We start from the raw sequence: 25,775 nt of genomic DNA, 5'->3' as shown, positions 1-25,775 counted from the left end.
ACTGGCCCATCAAAGGCCTTCATCCTGTCCAACAATTACCACTAATAGTTACTGCGGGCCAAAGTCTGCCCCCCTCCAGAGTATTGCAATGTTCTCTTCCTCCTTCTGCCCCCCCTGCCAGTGGTGGCTCATACCAGGGGGCTTAAAACAGGAAGCCAGGAAGCTTTGAAGCTCACAAATCAGATACCAAGGAACACTTACAAAGGTGAGCAATGGTCAATTTGCCATTTCAAATTAATTTGGGGGAAAGGAACAGGAAGGCGTCATGGCAATGTCCAGGAGTCACCTCTTTAGGAGCAAAGGATTTTTTAAAAATATAAAATTCAAGAAGTATTTCATTCTATGGAATGTAATATTTTTCTGTGAATTTAAGTATAAAATTATAGTTGCCCCTTTCAGAAGAAATCCAATAGGCTTGAGGTCAAAATTCTCTACATTATTTTTATAATAAAAAGAATATTGTTAATATGATAAGGGACTTTATTTATTATTACATCAGTGGTTCAGTAGCCACTGTATATTCAAATGATTGTAGGATTAAGTATAAAGAGGAATTTACGCTCATCACACCAAACGAAATGATGCCTAGATGTAACTAAAGCAGGCGTTAGCTGGTGCACATCCATGTGAAAACATATGGAATAATACTGGTTGTAATGTGGCTTGAAATTCCAAGAGAAGGTAAATCAATCATGCGGAAAGATCACATGTGGAAAAAAAAACTAATCACGAAAAAAGTCACATGTGGAAATAAATGAATAACAAAAAAATGACGTGGAAATGAATTGTGTGGAAAAAAATCACATGTTAAAATAAAACACATGCCCTACATGTGGAAAATGTGGAAAACATAACATGTGAAGTATCTAAAATCACATATGAATCATATAATTATTCAGATGTTCATATGACTCTTCTGTAAGCCCATAAGGACATGCTTAAGCTCTGTTCATGCAACTGGATACTGGAATCATAGATTTTTAGAGAAGAAGAAGCAGCCTTTATTTGTCACATGTACACTCAAGCACAGACTTAGGCTACATCCACACGACAACGGCAATGAGATTTTTTTTTTTTAAATATTGTGTCCACATGGGCAACGGATCAGTAAAATATCAGGTTCATATGGCAACGCAACGCTTGCTGAAAATGATGCAATACACATGCCACACCACTACGTGCGCTGTAAGACGGTCCCATCAGAGACACCAGAACAATAGAAGTAGACGCATGCGCATAACTGTGCATGCGCACAGTGACTATCCCTGTCACTGTCACATGCACACACTTTCTCACTCCCTATCCTATGGATATAGTCCCTTTAAATCACGTGCTCGTTTTTTGAATGGAGACACGGAAAGAGGAATGAACGGGGGTAGATGGAAGCCGGTACGCCGACATTCTGATATCCTCCAGAATTCTTTAATGGTCCGGAATAAACATCTGAAGAGGTGAGATCGCTCCTTTTTTTTCCCTATTTTTGCTGGCGGGATTGACTCTGCCCTAAGGGCTATTCTCTCTCTCTCTCTCTCTCTCTCTCTCTCTCTCACTTTGCACCATTACACAATAAATATTCACAGTGAAAATATTTTGTAAGCGCTTTTCATGAACCAAGTTATAGGATTTGTTGACAACTCGCATTGAGTTCGTTACACTTCTACCCGGCGTGAAGCACATGTGGTTGTGACGTCATCGTAAACAAATCTGTTCTACTCATCCAGATGACTTCGCAATGGCTCTGTTGCCAGATTTTTTCACTCTGGAACCCGTTCTCAAAAGATTTCGTTTTGGGGCACCCAAAACGCCGGTGCCGTGTGGACGCCAGGCCGAAACGATAAACAATTTTATCAGATTCACCTGAATCCGTTGCCGTGTGGACAGGGCCTTAAGCACAGCGAAATTCTTCCTCTGCATTTAACCCATCTGAAGCAGTGAACACACACACATACCCAGAGCAGTGGGTAGCTATGCTACAGCACCCAGGGAGTAGTTGGGGGTTAGGTGCCCTTGCTCAAGGGCACTTCAGCCCAACCTCAGGCCATGGCTGCCCCATGTTAACCTAACTACATGTCTTTGGACTGTGGGGGAAACTGGTGCACCCAGAGGAAACCCACACAGACACAGGGAGAACATGCAAACTCCACACAGAAAGGACCCCGTTGGCCACTGGGCTTGAACCCAGAACCTTCTTGCTGTGAGGTGACAGTGCTAACCATTACACCACCATGCCACCCACTGTAAATGTAAAAAATGGGTGAAGAATAATTAAACCAAATTGTCTTGCTGTAATCAAATTTTTTGCAGCCATAGATTTACATCAGCTCTTTTTTATCATGGAGAAATTATTTGTGGTGTGAAAACACAGTGACCTGTGCAGCATGAAGTCACACACAGATTACTCACGCAGTGGTGTCTAATTTCGAGCTGCCTCCACCGAGGTGAGTGCAAGTGTCACTGTAAAGGGAAGTGACTGCCTTCCATCCCTCTTTCTCTTTCTCTCTCTCTCTCTCTGCTCCGGGCTCTCTCAGCACCTCTCTGCCTTCACAGGATCCCATTTCCCCCAGTGAGCTGCTCCACCAGACGCTCAAATCAGTCACAGATTGGCAGAAGAAGAGCAGAGTGAGGGAAAGCAAGAAAGAGTGAGACAAAGAGAAGGAATGGTGAAGAAAAACAAGGTAATCTTAATGAATAGCATTTGGCCGTCCACACCTTGCTTGACTCGGCCCCCACTCCCTTCATCCACAAGGCCTCTTGAGCTTTGATCACGGCTTCAATTTGTAAATGTTACCAATGACCTTTCTCCCTTTTTATTTCCCTCGTTCTCACCATCTTTCTTTTCTCCTGCCCCAGTTTGCCCACACTCTGGCCTCGGGCCGTCGAATCACTTTCAAAGTGTTGATTCTCATCTGAAGTCTGCTGCTGTTATTAAGTAAAGGAGTCAGCATACGTCCCCACCAATGTCGTTCATAATCCATGATTGCTTTGCTTTGGGAATACGATAGCATTGGGTTTAAGTCAAATGGCATGTCAGATGTGCCAACTTTTCCAGACATTATTTTTTGTTTTTCATATTTTTTTTAAAGAAGAAACTTGCACTCAAGTTATGAATAGCCTCAAACCTGAGATGTAAAATGACCCTCATTATATATTATGCAGCTCAGTCGATCTGTCTGTCAACTGTCCTGTCATTATTCTCTCCTTCTATTGCACTTTTATGATCAAATGTGATTTAGTAATGGAGAAAATGGTCTTGTTTTCTTCTTCAGGAACTGGTTTTATCTGTCATCTGTTTGTGTGTGCGGTAATCAAGCTTATTGATATTGGTGTAATTTGGACTCGGGGAGAACACTAGCCATGTTGAGGATCTTCTCTGCTGGTTTTCCTGTGTTCCACATCACAAAAGGCCGATAACAGGAACATTACCATCATCCCTCGACACTTCCAATAGAGAAATTCCTAAGTAATTGTCTGAGCGGCCCACAGTGATTTGACTTGATTACCCCTTCCTGCTTATCCCCATTTTCATATTCTTTCATGAATTTATTTCCAAGTGCTGACACGTTACCCAGATGTTGTCAGTTTGATACTGAGTTTAGCATTTTTGCAGTAGCTTTAGTCCACTTCTATTACAATTTCTAACTTTTATTTATTTATTTATTTTCCAAATACAAAAATTAAATTTTACAAGCTTTAACCCTTCTGGTATTCATGTAATGCTTTTAGTATATACATATTTCTAGAAATGCTAGTATAAATGTAAGTTTATTTCACACACTCACAAAATCAGTTCATAAATGCTTATAGATTGTTTGAGTAGGGGATTTAACCTGGTATTCTCTTGCTCAGAAGTCTTACATCACCAAGTGCTGAAAGAGAAGCAGAGACACAGGTTTGTACAGGCCCTTATCGCCATCTGACCTCCGACCCCAGCCATATTCCAGCCCTGAGAGCAGGTCACACATTTCAACAGCAGAGCTGCCTGCAAAATTCACTGCTGCCTTTGACGAGGAAAGAATGTGATACTTCCAGGACTTTTACAGCATTTGAAATCAGTATTGTAGAAGATTTTATTATTCTTGTTTTTTTTTGTTGTTGTTGTCGCTGATTGTTTTCAGTTGAAAATGAGTAAGATTTAAAGGTAGACTGCATTTCAGATTTTTCAAATGTAGGTCAAAAAATAATTTTCCCTGACACCCAATTATTTTTGTTCAGTGGACTGAAAGCTACTGAATTCGAATCACAGCCTTCCAATTTTATTCATTTTTTTAAATAGAACAATTAATGAATTTAGGGCCATGTGGCCTTAAATTCTCTGTTATTTTTGCCTGCTTCACCATGACCCAATACAAAATACTACATCATGCATCATGTGGTGGGCTTTCCTCGTTTGCACAAGGCATTATAGGATACAAATTTGAAACAGGAGGATATGAGTGTGTGAATGAAACGTGAAAGACCGACTACAGTAACGGAACGTGAGAAGAAAAGACATTATGTTGGAAATGCAGGACCAAACTAATAAATATCGGCGGTCAGCGAGCACCTTGGTGTGATCAGCTGTTCGTTTAGCAACAGAATGATGGAACTGTCAGTGCACGGTCAAAGGTAAACCTGCACATGCGCACACGGACTTCCTTTGTTTGACTGCGCGAAGCGAGCAATTTCATGCACAGTATTTGCTCGGGAATCTCCTCAAATTAAATAACTTCCCAGCCACAGAATGGCCTGGTATTTTGTAAGATATTACAGAAATAAACATATATCACAATGACTAAATTTCAGAGGGAACTAAATTTCACAGATTTTATGAAATAGAAAAGCCGTCTAGCTTTAATTCCTAATGTTGCCATTTTAAAATGGTCCAATCCGTTGAATATTTTTGTTCATTTTTAAAGATCTTTAAAGGCCCTCACCTCCAGACTCATGAACAGTTTTAATCCAAGTGCCATAAAACAGCTCAACTCTTAGTTGAAGTATGTGCAATATTTTGTGCAATATATTCTGGACTGTGCAATACACTTGCTCATCTATTTATTAACTTCTTGTTTTATGTCGATGTCTGCTGTATGTGATGTGTGCTGTTTTATATTTTATATTACACTTATTTTATATTAGCCTTTTTAAAATTGAAAACGTGTGCTGTTTTTATATTTTATATTGCACTTATTTTATATTAGACTTTTATTTTATTTTTATATTGGATGTACCACTTGAGGAGTTGCACTGAAATTTCATTTTACAGCTGTGCAATGACCATAAAGACATTCAATTCAATCAATTCAATCTTTGAAATTATAGGGATCTCTGTACAATTAAATGAGATTTTTCTTGTGAATTTAAAAGAGAGTTAGTTTTCAAGTTTATTCGCTGTCTAGATAAACATTCATGTGATTTTACAGGGAGGTGTTTTGCCTCTTGCATTACAAACTTGTATGGAAAAATCTTGAAAATTTAAATATTCACTTTTGCTTCCACTGAAATACACCAGCACATTGATTTTTTTTTCCAAAAGCAATTGCTATTTATTGATTAGTTTGCTTCTAATTCAATATGCAATCAACACATTTCTAGAAAAATAACAAACATATTCCTGGCCTTGAGCCTAAGAGAGCAAAATTGGCCTGTGCTCTCAGGGACGGAAGGGGTGGCATACTCTCTCTCACTTGTCAATTACAACAATGCAAGCCAATCATGGGATGCAAGTCAGCTCATGCATACAGAAGTGGGCGGATAGCACTTTCCTCTGAGTGTGTTATGCCGCCCCCTTACATTGCATGGACGGCAGTTTGAAAAGATGCGGTCGGCTGGCGTCACGTGCCTCGGAGGAAGCATGTGATGATCCTCACTTTTCGGGTTTGGTAGCTGTCGTGTGATATGGGAGACTTGTCTGGTGGGTAGGGATTGGCCATGACTAAATTAGGGAGAAAATTAGGGGAAAATCAATCAATCAATCAATCAATCAATCAATCTTTATTTTTATTTATTTACATTGATATTTTAACAGGATGCTTCTTCACCAAAGTGATTTTCAAGAAGATCCAATCAATCAATAATATGACAATTTATGAAGAAAATGAGTAATCACATTGATGAGCATTATCCACATCAGCCTCTCTAGTCCTCTGAAGTAAATGTCAGTCATGACATTTGACAAATCAAAGCCTTATCCTCACTGTTGACTGGACTGATCACTGTTCTTACATCGGTGCTAAAATAGTTGATTATTAATTCTGCAAAGTTTGTTCTGTTGGCTAAATTTCACTTTTTTTTTGTTTAGCATTTAAACATTACAACACTGTCTGCTGCCATATTTACTGCATAAGCAATAGTGACCAGCAGCTTGATTATTGGTTACTTGATTACTGGGGAAGCCATGGCCTAAAGGTTAGAGACCAAACCCAAAGGTTTGGGACCAACACGTCAACAGTTTGATTCCCTGGACCATCAAGAATGGCTGAAGTGCCCTTGAGCAAGGCACCAAACCCCCAACTGCTCCCCAGGCTGCTATGGGTATGTTGTACAGTACATCACTCTCGATAAGAGCGTCTGCTAAATGCCTGTAATGATGAAAGCATATGTAAGAAAAGCACAATTAGCAATTAAAGCATCTTATATGTGTAATAATTCAGTGTCATTTTGCTGTTTTTTTCTTCTTTTTAAAGGAGAAGTGTTAAAGTATGTTATAGGCAATTTTGGATTAATTCATGATCCAATAATCCATGATCATTCCAAACCTTCAGGTCCATAGAAAAGGATCCCCAACATCAGAAAGCCACTTATCCAATGTTGAGGGTCCAGTCCTACAACACCAATAACTGTAACTATACCTACAGTGGTGCTTGAAAGTTTGTGAACCCTTTAGAATTTTCTATATTTCTGCATAAATATGACCTAAAACATAATCAGATTTTCACACAAGTCCTAAAAGTAGATAAAGAGAACCCAGTTAAACAAATGAGAAAAAAATATATACTCAGTCATTTATTTATTGAGGAAAATGATCCAATATTACATATCTGTGAGTGGCAAAAGTATGTGAACCTTTGCTTTCAGTCCCTGGTGTGACCCCCTTGTGCAGCAATAACTGCAACTAAATGTTTCCAGTAACTGTTGATCAGTCCTGCACACCGGCATGGAGGAATTTTAGCCCATTCCTCCGTACAGAACAGCTTCAACTCTGGGATGTTGGTGGGTTTCCTCACATGAACTGCTCGCTTCAGGTCCTTCCACAACATTTCGATTGGATTAAGGTCAGGACTTTGACTTGGCCATTCCAAAACCTTCACTTTATTCTTCTTTAACCATTCTTTGGTAGAACGACTTGTGTGCTTAGGGTCGTTGTCTTGCTGCATGACCCACCTTCTCTTGAGATTCGGTTCATGGACAGATGTCCTGACTTTTTCCTTTAGAATTCGCTGGTATAATTCAGAATTCATTGTTCCATCAATGATGGCAAGCTGTCCTGGCTCAGATGCAGCAAAACAGTCCCAAACCATGATACTACCACCACCATGTTTCACAGATGGGTTAAGGTTCTTATGCTGGAATGCAGTGTTTTCCTTTCTCCAAACATAACACTTCTCATTTAAACCAAAAAGTTCTATTTTGGTCTCATCCGTCCACAAAACATTTTTCCAATAGCCTTCTGGCTTGTCCACGTGATCTTTAGCAAACTGCAGACGAGCAGCAATGTTCTTTTTGGAGAGCAGTGGCTTTTTCCTTACAACCCTGGCATGCACACCATTGTTGTTCAGTGTTCTCCTGATGGTGGACTCATGAACATTAACATTAGCCAATGTGAGAGAGGCCTTCAGTTGCTTAGAAATTACCCTGGGGTCCTTTGTGACCTTGCCGACTATTGCATGCCTTGCTCTTGGAGTGATCTTTGTTGGTCGACCACTCCTGGGGAGGGGAACAATGGTCTTGAATTTCCTCCATTTGTACACAATCTGTCTGACTGTGGATTGGTGGAGTCCAAACTCTTTAGAGATAGTTTTGTAACCTTTTCCAGCCTGATGAGCATCAACAACACTTTTTCTGAGGTCCTCAGATATCTCCTTTGTTCGTGCCATGATACACTTCGACAAACATGTGTTGTGAAGATCAGACTTTGATAGATCCCTGTTCTTTAAATTGTCATGATTGTCATCCCATTGATTGAAAACACCTGACTCTAATTTCACCTTCAAATTAACTGCTAATCCTAGAGGTTCACATACTTTTGCCACTCACAGATATGCAATATTGGATCATTTTCCTCAATAAATAAATGAGCAAGTATAATATTTTTGTCTCATTTGTTTAACTGGGGTCTCTTTATCTACTTTTAGGACTTGTGTGAAAATCTGATGATGTTTTAGGTCATATTTATGCAGAAATATAGAAAATTCTAAAGGGTTCACAAACTTCCAAGCACCACTGTATAGCTACAACTATGACTATACTTATGCCTGAATTTAGTTCCAGTCTGGAGCAGTCACACCACAACTATAATTCCCACTATAATATCTCCAATCCTTTCACCCTCAAACCAAATGGAACATTTAGAAAGTCTTGTTTGATGTACTCTGGGTCCCTGCAAATGGGTGTAGTGTTGAAAACCAGCTGGGACCCAATGTGCCTATGCCACTCTCTGTTCCTGTGTTGATAAGAAACAGAAAACATAGAGCACATTTAACTCTGGGGGTGAACCAATCTAATCTTCTTCCTGTTTTAAAACAACATCAGAGTGCACAAGCAGATATTACTTCTAGACTTTCTGTAAAGCTAGCTCTTCTGAATGTTAGATCACTTTTAACGAAGTCATTTTTAATTAATGATCTTATTTGCAAACACAATCTTGATTTTTTGCTTCTAACTGAAACCTGGCTGGATCAAGCAAATAGTGCTTCCACCCTTATTGAAGTAGCTCCCCCAAATTTTAATTTTTTGAATGTTACCTGACAAGGGAAAGGTGGAGGGATCGCAAATATATTCAAAGTCTCTTTTCAATGTAAACAATCCTCACTTGGTGATTTTATGTCCTTTGAACACTTATGTGCACTTGTTACATGCTCTCCTAACATATTATTATTAACTATTTATAGGCCTCCGAGACATTCAGCCAAAGTCTTTCTTGAAGAGTTTGGTGAACTTTTATCAGTCATTTGCTTAGAGTTTGATTGTCTTATTATATCTGGGGATTTTAACTTGCATGTAGATAATACTGATAACATTTATGCCAAAGAACTACTTGCAATTATTGACAACTTCAACCTAGTACAACATGTACAGGGGCCGACCCACTCTCGTGGTCATACTCTTGACCTCGTCATCACAAAGGGTCTTACTGTTTCTAATACTGTTGTTGACCTGGCCTTATCCGATCATTTCTGTTTTCTTTGATGTTTCTATGTCTCCTCACATTCAGAACAGCTCAACAACTATAGGTAGGAGAGTCATAAAAGACAACACATGTGCTCTCTTTGAGCAAGCTCTCTCTCAGAACTCAACCAAAATGTCAGACTCTGTAGATGATTTACTGGAATTTTTTAATTTAAATATGACCCAAATTATGGATGATATTGCTCCATTCAAAATCAAAAGAGTCAATGATAAGCAGAAAGCACCATGGAAGCAGTACCCGGTTGTTAAACTGCTAAAGAGAGAATGTAGAAAGACTGAAAGAAAATGGCGCAAATCTAAACTTCACATTCATTATCAAATCCATAAAGAGATGCTTTGTAATTATAATTATGAAATTCGTAAAGCAAGACAGTCTTTCTTCTCCAACATCATCAGCAGGAATATGAACAATGCCCGTGTGCTATTTTCAACAGTAGAGAAGCTAACTAATCCCCCACCACAATTAGCACCTGAACTTCTCTCAGTTAATAAATGCAATGAGTTTGCATCCTTTTTCAAAGGTAAAATTGATAAAATACAGCAGAATATTCCTCATAATATATCTCAGTTGCAAAAAATTGAAAAACTGCAATCACCAATGACACAGATAGATAACTTCAACACAATGTCAGAATTTTGTTTAATTGATTATGAGACTCTTGAAAAAACTGTACAAAATCTCAGTTCCTCAACATCTGAATTGGACATTCTGCCCACCAACTTTTTTAAGTCTGTTCTTCATCTTATAATTACAGATGTGCTTCAAATTATAAATACATCCCTGGAGACTGGCGTTGTTCCTGTGTCCCTAAAAAAAGCCGTTGTAAAGCCCCTTCTTAAAAAAAAAATCTGGATCCTTCAGTATTAAATAACTACAGGCCAATATCAAATTTACCATTCATTGGGAAAATCCTTGAAAAAATTGTCTTCAATCAATTAACTGCCTTCTTGATAGCAAACAGCCGTTTTGATAATTTTCAGTCAGGATTTCGTGCCAATCATAGCACTGAAACAGCGCTGATTAAAGTTATAAATGACATACGTCTTAATACTGATGCAGGCAAAACATCGGTCCTGGTATTACTGGACCTCAGTGCAGCTTTTGATACTGTTGATCACAACATACTGCTATATCGACTTGAACACTGGGTTGGATTGACTGGTAAAGTTATCAATTGGTTAAATTCATACTTAAAAGATAGAAGCTTCTCTGTTACCCTGGGAAATTGTTCCTCAACGTCAATGTCCTTGACCTGTGGTGTCCCCCAGGGGTCGATTCTTGGACCATTACTTTTCAACCTTTATATGCTCCCACTTGGGCAAATTATCAATAAAAATACAATTTTGTATCACTGCTATGCAGATGACACCCAAATTTATTTTGCTCTATCACCTAATGATTATGCCCCCCTTGAATGTCTCTACCAGTGTATCGATCAAATCAATAGCTGGATGTCACAAAATTTTCTTCAGCTGAACACAGATAAAACAGAAGTAATTCTATTTGGAAAAAAAGATGAAAGACTCAGGATTACCACTATTCTTGACACAAAAGGGATTAAAACTAAAGAAATGGTTAAAAAATCTTGGTGTTTTCATTGACAGCGAGCTAAACTTTGACAGTCACATGAAAGCAATCACTAAAACGACATTTTATCACCTAAAAAACATTTCCAAACTAAGAGGACTTATGTCAAAAAATGATCTGGAAAAACTAATACATGCCTTCATCTCTAGTAGGGTTGATTACTGCAATGGCCTTTTCACAGGCCTGCCAAAAAAGACCATCAAACGACTTCAGCTGGTTCAAAATGCAGCGGCTAGGGTTCTCACATGAACAAAAAGAACAGAGCACATTACTCCAATTCTAAGGTCCCTTCACTGGCTTCCAGTAAGCTACAGAATTGACTTTAAAGTATTGCTGCTGGTTTACAAATCTCTAAATGGTACAGGGCCCAATTACCTCTCTGATATGTTGCAGCAGCCTAACCCAATCAGATCTACCAGATCAAAACAGAAAAATGTACTATTAAAACCAGTTGTTAAAACAAAGTATGGTGAAGCAGCTTTTAGCTACTATGCAGTACAGCTATGGAACCAACTGCCAGAGGACATAAAAATGCTCCTGCTGTTGGCAGTTTCAAATCTAGGTTAAAGACCAAGCTGTTTTCAGATGCTTTCTGTTAAATAATTAATATTGTCTTCTTTACATTTTTTATAATCTTTACTTTCTCTGCATGTTTTAAATTTACTTTAATTTTAACTTTATTCTATTTTATTCTTTATTCTATTCTGCTGGTTTCTTTTTTTTCCTCCTCCTATTTGAACTTCTACTTCATTTTATTATTTTATTTCTACTATTGTTTAATTCTTATTATTTTCTTTTAATTCTTTTAATTAATTGTTTTAGAATAAAAATAAAATTATTTTATGTAATTTTATTTCTCTATTGTTTACTGTTTTTACTTCTGTAAAGCACATTGAACTGCCATTCTGTATGAAATGTGCTATATAAATAAACTTGCCTTGCCTTGCCTATAATATTGGTTGGTCCTGACACTCAGGGAAATAAATGCATACACTTTAGGAATAGTCATGGAAGTTTTTTCCAAGTAGTAGCACATTATTCCGGGCCATACTGTACAGCTTGGACTTCAAAACAACCCATGTACATACTCCAGTGGTTGATATAATACAGATAGGTCACAGACTAAAGAAATATAATAAAAAAGGATACAAAATACAGAGTGGTTACAGATTTTAATACGGCTGCATCACGGATGCTAATAATTTATGGATTGGTCACAGACATTTCAGTTTATTACAATTACTGATTTCATATGGATGATGCATCACGGATAAAAAATTAAGAAGTCTAAAACAATACAATTTTTGGACTGCTGAAGTTCATAATTAAAATATCTTACCTGCATTTATATGTTTACTTTATTAATTTACTATTGATATTTCACAGAAAATCACATATCTGTGAATAAAAGATCCGTGCTTTTTATTATATTTTTTATTTTCTGTGAATCCATATTTCGTGACTTCATGATGCAACAAGGATGTACAAAGATGCCCGGGGAAAAATAGCATGTGCTCAGACAATATCACATGGAAACAATGACCTGATTGGTCAGATGTTTTATTGAATCAGGTCCAGGTCTGGGAAAATGGCTCCAGAAGCAATCTCACCGATACGGATAAACCCAGGCCTGACTATAGGTATCGTTATTGGTCTGGTGTGAGCACCAACCACATAAACTGCAGCAGACCGATTTATTTATAGTTATTGTTATCGGTATTGTGGGACCGGGCCTTAATTTATAGATGTAATAGTTCAATAGGGTGGCACAGAGGGTAGCATTGCTGCCTCACAGCTCCAGGGTCTGGGGTTCTCTTTGTTCATTTTCATGTAGCAGTTTCCTTTCACATCCCAATACATGCCATGGTAGATTGTGTAGACTGTGTGTAAATATCCCCAAGGTGTCATAACTGTAAATGGAAGAATAATTTGATCACAGAGGAGTCATGCAAATATTTTATTACTGAATTGTTTAACAAACTGGGCTATGTTTCTTTGAATGCAAATTTTCAGGAGGAGGAAATGTTCAATAAGGGGAAAAGTTCCAGTGGTGTGTTAATATTTTTGTTGATGTTATTAGAAATGTGTGGAAATAAGGGAATGCTTATTTTAAATTTTGATAGAACATGGACAAGACACAATTTAACACTATATTTTACATTTTTAATACATAATTCCACTGGCACTGTGATTTACTCTAAATCTAAGATTTATTCCATGTCATAAAATATTATTTTCTTTCTATGACTTACAATTCAGACAAAACTATATACTGATCTGATGAAAGACTGGAGCTATAAGTACATTCAGAGATGTGCTCCTCTGCAATATTGATCATGTCTCACAGTGGGGCTGGCAGCTTGAAAGCTTTTACAGCATTGGTAGCTAAAAACACCTCATGGGCTCCTTTAGGTGAAATACACCATCTCTTTCTCTCTCTCTCTCTTTCTTTTCTCTCTCTTCTCCCTGAAGCTCTCTGAGTCACACATGTAACACTACATCAACGACTCAATTAAAGAAGGACATCTAATATTTATCCAGCACTCTTCCTTACTCATAGCTCAATTTACCAGACAACAGATTCGAAAAGCTGCATTCTGTGGCTGCCATCGTTACTGAGAATTTGTAAGAAAACTCTTTTTGAGTTATCATGAATTCCTTTGAGTGTTTGTTTTGGCTGTTAAATCTGATGGATGCCTGCAAGAGTCACATTCCAGTGAGGGTTCAGTGTGGCAATGGCATGAATAGTTTAAGGCGTTCTTTATTGACACCCCACTTTCTCTCTCTTTACTTCTCTGCTTTCCTCCTTTTTTATTCATCCACTGTGTCATCTTTAGCCTGAAATTCCACCTTTGTCCAATAAATGTTGCAGAGAGAGGAGGAGAGTAATTCGTTGCTTTAATGAGCAATAATTCATAGCTCACTCTGCACCCTGTCAGACAGGGAGATGGGCCTTGTCGCTATTCTGCCTGAGGCAGCAAAGCCAGTCTCATTAAAAGTGCATTAAGTTCACACACACACACACACACACACGAATATGGTGCAGTCATTCATGCGCTTCTCACTCTAAAATAATCTTTCCCCATAGAAGAAAAACTCTTGACTAGGTCTAAGTGTGAGAATGTGTTTTTAGTCCGATTAGTGTTACACGATATTCTTACGTCCTATAGGAGTGTACTTTAATCCAATTAGTGCTACGTAGTATTCTTACTTCTTGTAGGAGCGTGTTTTAGTCCGATGACTTCTATACAATATTCTTGCTTCCAATCAGAGAGTGTTTTAGGCCAATTAGTATCATACAATATTCTTACTTCCCATTGGAGCATGTCAGAATAGTACGACACAATATTATCTCCTGTGGGAGAATGTGTAAGTCCACTTAACACTAAACAATATACCACCTTCCTGTTGGAGCATGGTTTACCTTTATAGTTACTTTGTAATCTGCTAATAAACCCCATAAGGCAATAACTCAGCATAGAATTGGCAAGCTGGTTTGAATCTGTTTTGTGGGCATAATAAAGTGTTCAATTAAATCTGTAGTATTAACTGCTTCTGATGCAGTTCTCTATGTTGAAAAAAATATATCATTACATTACTGGCATTTAGCAGACGCGCTTATCCAGAGCGACATACAACGTACCCAGAGCAGCTTGGGGAGCAGTTGGGGTTAGGTGTCTTGCTCAAGGGCACTTAAGCCATTCCTGCTGGTCCAAGGAATCGAACCAGCAACCCTTTAATCCCAAAGCTGCTTCTCTAACCATTAAGCCATGGCTTCCCCAGTAAAAGAAAATAATGACTTCTTTTGTGGTATAGAGGCCATAAAGAGCTTTTTTTTTTTTTTTACCAAGATCCAGATGGGCTTATTAGATTTTTTTTGAAAAGTGATAATGTTCATAATTTGATTTTGATATTGTAGTGTCTACTGTATGTGACCACTTTGAATAATCCAATAATTTCTGATATCAGACAATGATCAGATTATTACTGTGGGTTTAAATGTACTCTCTCTCTCTCTCTCTCTCTCTCTGAGAGATAAAGCAGTGGTGCATGCATTGAGCAGGTTGATGATGTGAGTGGAAAAGACAGGCCAAAGCAGTAAAGCTCTTGAGTCATACAAAATGCAACATACATGCTGCTCTGTGAAAGTCTTCTAAAGCCATACAAGGCACACTCAGCTCTCACTCAATCTCTCTTACTCTTTTCATCTTGCTTGCCCCCTCTCACACTTGTATTCTCTCCCCATAATCTTTTTCACACTCAGTAACATATAATAAGGTCTACTTATATGGTACTTGAAATAAATTCAATGTAAATAAATAAATTCAACTTCAATTCAAATTCAAATAAATTCAACAGAAACATATGGCAAAACAACCTAAATATTAATTGGTGCTGATTTTTAAACTTTGACCCACATTTCCTGTTCATACATCCACACTTCCTGCTCAATTTAAATATCTTAAAATAATGTGTTAACAGTATCAGCGAGTTAACTAACTCATAACCTCAGTTTCAAAACAAATATGAACAAGTGGATTATTCATCACAGTAAAGCCAGCTGTGAACAAAGTTTGCTGACAGTACACTGCCATAAACACCACAAGAATGCCCATAATACATTTGTGGTTTCATCCTCATAATTTAGACCAGTGGTTTCTCAATGTGGGGTCCCAAGACCCAAAGGAGTCTGTGTAGCATAGCCATGGTGTGTATGTAACTTTTGGATGTTGTTACAATGGTGGAAATCCTAACCATTATTATCATTGAGTTGTTATAGTTGTGTGACTAATCCAAACCTCAATAACTCAAAAATAGCTATTCCTATAAATAATTTCAACATGGACTTGGAATATGTTTTGCCAGTGGAAAGATCAGGAATAAAAAGGTTACTGGCTTTAATAAATATACAAAAATATTATTCCACACATTTAAGCAAGGGTGGCACGGTGGTTAGCACTGTCGCCTCACGGCAAGAAGGTTCTGGGTTCAAGCCCAGTGGCTGACAGGGGCTGTTTTGTGTGGAGTATGCATGTTCTCTCTGTGTCTGCATGGGTTTCCTCCAGTTTCCCCCACAGTCCAAAGATATGCAGGTTAGGTTAATTGGTGGCTCTAAATTGACCATGAGTGTGAATGGTTGTTTGTCTCTATGTGTCAGCCCTACAATGATTTGGCAACTTGTCCAGGGTGTACCCTGCCTCTCACCCATAGTCAGCTGGGATAGGCTCCAGCTTGCCTGTGACCCTGCACAGGATAAGCAGTTACGGATAATGGATGGATATTTAAGCAATGTTCCTGGAAAGAATTGGTACCAAGTGGGTCTGTGGAATTTGTTTTACAGTCAAAGGTGTCAAAAAGTCAAAAGGTTTGAAATCCCCTGACCTAGACACACAAATTTACTTTGAGAACAATTACTCAAGTACTCTCGCTCAGACTAATAAACTATTGTAGAGGACCAAAAACAATGTAACACAACCTAAAAAAAAAGAAGATAAGGTGGCCCTTCTTCATCTTATACCACTAGCTCCATGTAAATAGTCACACCAATCTCAAGTCCATCACATTTGGCTATGGAGTCGTTATTAAAGCTTAACCAGCCTACATGGAGTCATAAAGGCCATGTCTGAGTGAACAAACACCAAATGATACCACTATTACCCCTTTTCGATCAACAGGGAATGGGTTCTGTTCTTGTTCGCACACTAAATTTTGAACCTTTCAGAGCATTTCAACCAAAAATAAATTGGTTCAGAACCTGAAAAGTCGGTTCCCAGCTGAAACCAAAATAAAGCTTGTTTTTCCAGTGTAAATGGTGATGACATCAATGGGCATGTCATTAGTTTGGAGAGGGAGCAGAGCACAGCAATGGAGAATGCAACGATAAAGGACACATCTTCAGAAAAAATGGACTGAAAACAAATATCTGCAATAACAGAACAAAAGCTGGCAGGTAACCAATGTGCACTGCCATCTAGCAACTATTGTTTATCCCATTGTGCATTGTGCAGTGCCCTCTGTTCATGACACATCCATGATTACCATTGTTCTGCTCAAAACTGGTGAAAATGTGAGCCGGTTCGCTACTTGGTATTAAGGTTCAAAGAATCCTGAATGGAATAGGTTCAAGAACCCGTTCCCTACTGGTCAAAAAGGTGCATATGTGGTACAAGACTAAACCTAGACACTTTTCAGCCTCTGGTTTAATGATCAAACTGCACAACATATTAACCCCTTGAATTCCCTGGACAAATGGATCACAAATTAAATAGAAAAGCATATGGTTGTTGACTGTTCTTGCTGACAGACTGATCACTGCACTGACATTCTCAGTAACCTGAAGAAACTGTTGTTGCAAGCATCATGTTCACTGAATGTGCACTTTTGATCACAATTTTTTTCATATATATATCAGGGGCGATTTCTCAGAGACAACAAGGGAGCCGAGCTTCCCCTAAAATTCTCTCCCCAAACTGCGGCGTCTACGACGTTGAATTCTCATTAAAACAATAACTTGCATAACATAATATATGCCCAAGATTGTATTTATGTTCATAACTATCCTGTAACTTATTTGAGTGATGTCTGACAAACTTGCAGTTCGCTACGAGAATCACCTTTGCTGCCAGGCTGTAACCTTTCTTATTTCAATGGGCTCTATGGACTGGCAGCAGTGTTGCCAGATTGGGCGGTTTTAAGTGCATTTTGGCGGGTTTTGAATATATTTTGGGATGGAAAACGTCAGCAGTATCTGGCAACACTGACTGGCAGCCGGGTATCTGTTGCAGTCTACGAGACGGCTCTGAACAGCCAATTTCGGCTAGTTGTTATTGGTTAAAATCAACAAAATCATCACTTCCAGGGAAGCCGGGCTTCTCTGGGACTAAACGAGACAGTGGGAGGGACAAGAAGCCGGGCTGATAAAGGATTATTGGAGGTAGTGTTTGAAAGACATGAGGAGGGCGGTACTTCGGCGAGGAACATGGAAGTATGGTCAGTCAGTCCCTAGCGGATGTCGAGAAAGTGTAGTCGTGTGCCAAAGTGCTGTCCAAATTTCTTTTCATATAAACGGTTCTTCTCATTGATGTCTCTGTACATTACTCTGTAAATAAATGTAAATATTACTCGTTGTGCTCTGTTAACTTTCATCCATTCTATCAGTTTGATCATTCATGAATTCACTCGTTTATTTCAATCTGTAGTTCAATCTGGTTGTAGGCTAGCTTGAGCCTTATTGGGATCTGCAGTGCTAGCTGCTAACAGAAATTGGTGAAGTCTCTGGAAAGCACAACCAGCTGGTATGACAGGGTCACAGACCATTTTCTGGAAAAGGAGTAGAGGGCAGAATTTGTGTATAAATAGTGTTCATGTTCATGAATCTGAAGTGTGTATATTGTTCAGTAATGTTAAGAGAATGGTGGGCTCTGTGTTATAGGTTATACTTGGGTATAATATTCAAGGTTCTGTGTGTTGCATAGCCTACCTGGTTATGAATTTCCAGACTGTGTTGCAGAAGATGTTCAAGGCTGTGTTGCACAGCTGGGTGTTGTGTTAAAGACTCTGTGTTACATATCAGGGTATGATGTTCAAGGCTCTTCGTTGAATAGCCAGTGATTTTTGGATGTTTGATATTTTTGATTAAGGATATGAGGCACTAGCCTGGCAAGCCAGACTATAACATGAAATGTACAAGCAAAAATACTTTCTGCCACTAGGTAGGGTTGTCTAGTTCACTATGCTAATGGGGCACACCTTTCTATGCTTTGATATCCGGCCTACAGGTTTTACGATGAATGCGTAAAATGGGCTTCCCCTGTTTTAAAAACCAGCAGCCGCCACTGATATATATATAATGGCATGCCGTTCAGGAAATTAATCTTTGAATATATTGAATGAATCCCCGAATATATTGAATGAAACATTGAATATATGGAATGAATCCCCGAATATATTGAATGAAACTTTGAATATATTGAATGAATCCCCGAATATATTGAATGAAACTCTGAATATATAGAATGAATCCCCGAATATATGGAATGAAACTCTGAATATATTGAATGAATCCCCGAATATATTGAATGAAACTCTGAATATATGGAATGAATCCCCGAATATATTGAATGAAACTTTGAATATATGGAATGAAACTCTGAATATATGGAATGAATCCCCGAATATATTGAATGAAACTCTGAATATATTGAATGAATCCCCGAATATATTGAATGAAACTCTGAATATATTGAATGAATCCCCGAATATATTGAATGAAACTGTGAATATACGGAATGAAACCTGGCTGACGTCATGAAGGCACTGCCGCAGGTCCTGCAGCAAAAATGAGTCAGTTGGCTCGGGATTTGGTTGCGGCTATTTTAAACAATAAAGACATTGTTAACACTCTGGCGAATGCTTGTGGTTTTATTAGTGTTTACTTCTTTTATGTGCAACGAAGCTACGGTGACAAAGTCATTTCCCTCGTGGATCATATTTGTATAACGGTATTTTCTGTATATAAAACTAATTTGTAAATTTTGTTTGTCGAGTTTTACAGCGTTTCTCAATATACTCTAATACTCTGAGTCAGAGTTTTTCTTGGGACCTGTTGTCTGTCTGCCGAGCTGTGGGAGCGGGGGCAGAATACAAAGTTTCATTCCATATTCAAGGTTTCATTCCATATATTCAAAGTTTCATTCAATATATTCAGGGATTCATTCAATATATTCAAAGTTTCATTCAATATATTCAGGGATTCATTCAATATACTCAAAGTTTCATTTCATATATTCAAAGTTTCATTCAATATATTCAAAGTTTCATTCCATATATTCAAAGTTTCATTCAATATATTCAAAGCTTCATTCCATAAATTCAAAGCTTCATTCAATATATTCAAAGTTTCATTCAATATATTCAGGGATTCATTCAATATATTCAAAGTTTCATTCAATATATTCAGGGATTCATTCAATATACTCAAAGTTTCATTTCATATATTCAAAGTTTCATTCAATATATTCAAAGTTTCATTCCATATATTCAAAGTTTCATTCAATATATTCAAAGCTTCATTCCATAAATTCAAAGCTTCATTCAATATATTCAAAGTTTCATTCAATATATTCAGGGATTCATTCAATATATTCAAAGTTTCATTCCATATATTCAAAGTTTCATTCAATATATTCAAAGTTTCATTCAATATATTCAGGGATTCATTCCATATATTCAAAGTTTCATTCCATGTATTCAAAGTTTCATTCAATATATTCAAAGTTCCATTCAATATATTCAGGGATTCATTCCATATATTCAAAGTTTCATTCAATATATTCGGGGATTCATTCTATATATTCAGAGTTTCATTCAATATATTCAGAGTTTCATTCCATATATTCAGAGTTTCATTCAATATATTCAAAGTTTCATTCAATATATTCGGGGATTCATTCAATATATTCAGAGTTTAATTCAATATATTCAAAGTTTCATTCCATATATTCAAAGTTTCATTCAATATATTCGGGGATTCATTCAATATATTCAAAGTTTCATTCAATATATTCAGGGATTCATTCCATATATTCAATGTTTCATTCAATATATTCGGGGATTCATTCAATATATTCAGAGTTTAATTCAATATATTCAAAGTTTCATTCCATATATTCAATGTTTCATTCAATATATTCGGGGATTCATTCAATATATTCAAAGATTAATTTCCTGAACAGCATGCCATAATATATATATATATATATATATATATATATATATATATATATATATATATATATATATATATATATATATACACACACACACACACACACACACACACACACACACACAGTGTGTCTTGAAAAAGTATTCATCCCCCTTGGTGTTTGTCCTATCTTGTTGGAAGCTGGAATTACAGTTTTTCTCGATTGCTAGCACACATTTTCTGAAAACATGTCTCAGATTCTCAGAACTCTTCACACAAATCCAAAAACTCTCACACAATTGGCAAAACCCCTCACTTATCCTGCAAAATGACACTTTTCACTCAAAATAATACACTTCCTTCTCAAAATGCTATTTTGTTATCAAATGACATACACAGACAGTCACATGAATAAACATTCATAACAACCAGTTGAACACATTGTGCATATGGTAAAACACATTTCTCCATTGATGAGAATGGCGTAGGCCTTCTCTTTCAGTGTGGCACATCAAATAGTACGTATGTACTCTAAGCTGTGTTGTACAATAATTATGTTTGCTTATTTTTTATTCACAGAATATGCAAACACAGTCACAAGTACACTTTATTTTTCCCACAAGAAATGTACATACTCTGCAACTGAAACAACACAAATCCTCATCAGAGCTGTATACAAAACAAAACACTGTAGTATGTTGATTCAACAACAACAACAAAAAAACAAAAGCTAGTCTACTTCGTCCTGTCGTCTATTATGATCTGGCCACAGGACCTCATCAACATCGCATGCAATATTTTCTCTGGCCAGGCAGTGTGGGAAATATCGCCTGGCATGGCGCATCCATCCATTGTATGCATCAATGGCAATGTCCCCACATGCCTCCTCCATAGCTTGGAGGAGAGGAGCACGTGCCTGTGGATGGTGTTCATACACCTTCCACCTCCAAGAGGAGAAAAATTCCTCTATGGGATTGAGGAAGGGTGAATATGGAGGCAAGTAGACTACTAGAAAACGAGGGTGGTCAGTGAACCAATTATGGACCAGAGCAGCCCTGTGAAAACTTACATTGTCCCAAATGACTACATACCTGGGCTGCTCTGGTCCATCTACCTGATCAGGTGGAATTAGTCTGTTGTGCAAAGTGTCTAAAAATGTAATTAGATGTGCTGTATTGTAGGGCCCCAGGGTAGCATGGTGATGGATGATGCCATTGCTAGTGATGGCTGCACACATGGTTACGTTCCCACCACGCTGCCCTGGGATGTCAAGAATGGCACGCTGGCCGATGATGTTTCTTCCTCTCCTGCGGTGTTTTGCAAGCTTGACACCTGCCTCATCAATAAAAATGAAGCGGTTTTCCTGTGCAGCCACCTCTAGCTCAAGAAATCTCTGAAACATACATGACAATATACTGTAAGAAATGTGTTACATCATGAAACATGATCCTTATGATGGCAATACAATGCAGTAATGAAATACTGTAAAGTAAGCAGACCATATTTTGCATTATTGAGAGTATGCATAAATTGTGGAATTGTACATCACTTACTTGCACATAGTCGTGTCTCAAGTCCTTAACTCTCTCTGTGTTGCGAGAGAATGGCACCTTATAGACCTGTTTCATTGTCATCAGGTTTTTGCGCAACACCCTGTCCACTGTTGATAGGCTCACTGTTTGAACATTGTGAAACACATCATTGTTGGCAATGATGTGCCTTTGTAACTGCTTTAGAGTTATGGCATTATTTTGTCGAACCATATTGATAATTTCTGTCTCATGTTCAGGAGAAAGGAGACGCTCCTGACCACTTCTCACTGGTAGTCTTTCAGTTCTGCAATATAAATAGAAAAATAGTGTACACATTGTGTCTGGGAATACACTAGTAGATATGTTTACCAAATATTTCAAACATTCCTCTCAGAATTTTTACAGTCCTACATACAGTAACAGTCCATATGTAATGATGTACTGCAGTACTGACATTACTGGATCTGAGATTTCTTACCTATTGTCATTTCGAAACGTCCGAACAATGGCTGCAACAGTGAACCTACTCAAATTAGGCTGAACACGTAGCCCAGCCTCTCTCATTGTTAGGCCATGGTTGACTACGTGGTCAACCACAGTGGCTCTGATCTCATCAGAAATTACAGTCCTTTGTCATCTTTGTCCTCTTCCATGTCCTCCTCATCCTCCTTGCCCTCCTCTCATTCTTACTCCTCTACCTCTGGCTCTAACTCCAATGTTTCCATCCATGTTCACAAAGCAGAAAAACTCACCTGTTGCCCTTTCTTATATAGTTCTGATTGCTAATTGTAAAGAGGTGTGAAAGGAGTTTTCCCAGGTGACGAGGAAGTGCACATCGTATGTCAGTTGAGGTTAGAATTTTGAATGACAGAGTGTTACATGTGAAAACAGTGGTTTTCCTTGATGAAAATTGTGCCAAATGCAGAGAATTGTGTGTAGAGTTTAGAAAAAGGTGTGTTTCAGAATTATAATTGGAGTGTAAAGCAAGAATTGTGCTTGTAGTTCAGCTGAATTGGTTCAGGGTATTGGTGCATGAGTGACATGTTGTCAAAATTTTGTCACAAGTACCAGAAATTGTGTGTTAACAATCGAGAAAAACTGTAAAATTGATTTTTTTGGGGGTTAGCACCATTTGATTTGTACAACACGCCTACCACTTTAAAGGTGAAAATGATTGTTTTATTGTGACACAAACAATAATTAAGATGAAACAACAACAACAGAAATCTGGAGTGTGCTAAGGTATTCACCTCCCCAAAGTCAATACTTTGTAGAGCCACCTTTTGCTGCAATTCCAGCTGCAAGTCTCTTGGGGTATGTCTCTATTAGCTTAGTACATCTAGCCACTGGGATTTTTGCCCATTCCTCAAGGCAAAACTGCTCCAACTCCTTCAAGTTAGGTGGGTTGCATTGGTGTACAGCAATCCCATCTAAAATACAGAGCAGTTAAGCAGAATTTGTGACTGAAGATCCAGCCCCAATAATGGACCTTATTTCCAAGTAACTTACTGTAAATCAAACTCAAAATACCATTTGTGATTGATATTCTTAAGTCAAGAGTTTCAAGCCAATACAAAAGTCAGCCTAAATAAATAAATTCCAATAAACACAAAATCGGGGGGGGGGCTTGGCTTTCACTGATTGGCTATGTGTATCTACAAACTGGCCTAAAAAGAAATCAGCATCAGACTACTCCATACCATTTTGTATATTTTTTTCTTTTGGAGTTTCGAAGGTGCTATTGATTTTGGTTCCACACAAGTCATACATAATCCACCTTGAGCCATTTGTAAAGGGGGCAGTCACACTAGAGGTGGAATGAGCCGGAATGCCATCGGAATGAAAATTCTTCATATATTCTGGGATATTAGAAGTGTATTCTAAAAATTCTGACTGCATTCTGAGTGCATTCCAAACATTCAGGCCCATTCTTGTGGCTGGCCCGAATGTTTTGCTCATGCTCAAAACATTCAAGGTGCATTCAAAGAGGAGAAATATTGAACGGCATTTGAAGTGTATTCTACCTGCATTTTGACTGCATTCTAAATATTCTTACGGCATTCCAAACATTCTGATCACGTTCGAGAGAAAAATTGAAATGGCAAGCCACTTCAAATCCTGCCAGAATGTCCCGAATGTGCCTCGAATGAGCTGGAATACACCTCGAGTGCATCTCGATTTCTGCCGGAATCTATTTCGATATTAAAATCGTTCAGCTGGAATGCGCTTCGAATGCCATCTGAATATTTTGATTGCCGCTCGAATACATTTCGAATGCAGTCGGAACATCCTGATTGGCCATCGAATGAGTCTGGAAGTAATTAAGAACACCACTGAATTGCATAAAAACGCAGCTAGCTGTCGTTGGAGCTTCAGTCTGCATTGAGGAGCCACCTGCTCAACAGCAACTTTTTGTTCATTGTTCTAAAAAGTTTAATTAAAAAGTTTCCCAAGTTTCAAACATCATGCCACTAAGGAAGAAGGGAGCCAAGGTGAAGAACTCCACCACTGGCTGCAGCCATAGATGGAACACAGGCCCAAGAAGCCCCTGAAAAGCCAGCTCCTGTTGTTGAAGATCCCCCAGCAGCTTCAGAATCTGATGCTGAGTCCACAGCCCCTCCCCCTGCTTCCCAGATAGACACAGTTGCTGAGGTCCATCAGCCAGCAGAACAGTCCTCCTCTGACAGTGATGATGAGCTTCATCATAGTGAGGCTGCCAAATCCCAGAAGAAGTGCAAGAGGGAGCTGGTGACAGCTGGCTTCACTGAGGAGCAGGAGCAGACAATGGTTGACTGGCTCAAGGCCCCTGAGCAAGATTGCATCCTCAACAAAAACACCCCAACTACATCAAGAAGAGCCTGAAGGATGCACTGCAGGAACAGAAGGCCAGGGAGATGGGCAAGACCAGTGACCTGCTGAAGAAGTGGTACGCCAACATGAGATCAAGGTTTGGCAAGCTGAAGCAGACTCCCTCAGGTTCTGGAAACATTGAACTGACTGCAAGGGACCACTGGGCCCTGTGCCACTTCGAATTTCTCAGGCCCCACCTCATCGTCCAGGTCAAAAAGAGGGTCACTGTCAGTGTAAGTATTTTATTTCATTATTTCATGTTTTCATTTTGATGATGAAATTGCAACAATTGTCCACATATTTTCACATTTTACTTATACAATTGTAAACCCCTTATGGATATTAAAAGAACCTGGTATGGCACAGCCGGGGCCCCACCCTGGAGCCAGGCCCGGGGTTGGGGCTCGTATGCGAGCACCTGGTGGCCGGGCCTTTGCCCACGGGGCCCGGCCGGGCTCAGCCTGAAGTGGTGACATGGGCCCGACCTCCTGTGGGTTCACCACCCACAGAGGTAGCTGTAGGGGGCTGGTGCAGTGTGGATTGGGCGGCAGTTGAAGGCAGGGGCCTCGATGACCTGATCCCCGAACACAGCGGCTAGCTGTTGGGACATGGACTGTCACTTCGCTGGGGGGGAAAGAGCCTGAGTTTGTGCGGGAGGTTGAGAGGTACCGGCTAGAGATAGTCGGGCTCACCTCCACACACAGCTTGGGCTCTG

This window comes from Neoarius graeffei, chromosome 7 (genome assembly GCF_027579695.1).
Source record: "Neoarius graeffei isolate fNeoGra1 chromosome 7, fNeoGra1.pri, whole genome shotgun sequence".
Taxonomy (NCBI): Eukaryota; Metazoa; Chordata; class Actinopteri; order Siluriformes; family Ariidae; genus Neoarius; species Neoarius graeffei.
Note: the sequence above shows the minus strand (reverse complement) of the source record.